The sequence below is a fragment of the Nestor notabilis genome, unplaced genomic scaffold (assembly GCF_000696875.1).
Source record: "Nestor notabilis isolate BGI_N333 unplaced genomic scaffold, ASM69687v1 scaffold949, whole genome shotgun sequence".
Taxonomy (NCBI): Eukaryota; Metazoa; Chordata; class Aves; order Psittaciformes; family Psittacidae; genus Nestor; species Nestor notabilis.
Genome location: NW_009943081.1, coordinates 33496 through 33732, shown reverse-complemented (window position 1 = coordinate 33732; position 237 = coordinate 33496).

Below are 237 nucleotides of genomic sequence, written 5' to 3'. Positions count from 1 at the left end.
GGTTAGATATAAGGAAGAAGTTCTTCACAGTGAGGGTGGTGAAGCACTGGAATGGGTTGCCTAGGGAAGTTGTGAATGCTCCATCCCTGGCGGTGTTCAAGGCCAGATTGGACAGAGCCTTGGGCGACATAGTTTAGCATGTGGTGTCCCTGCTCATGGCAGGGGGGTTGGAACTAGATGATCTTAAAGTCCTTTCCAACCCTAACTATTCTATGATTCTGTGATTGTACGATCTAG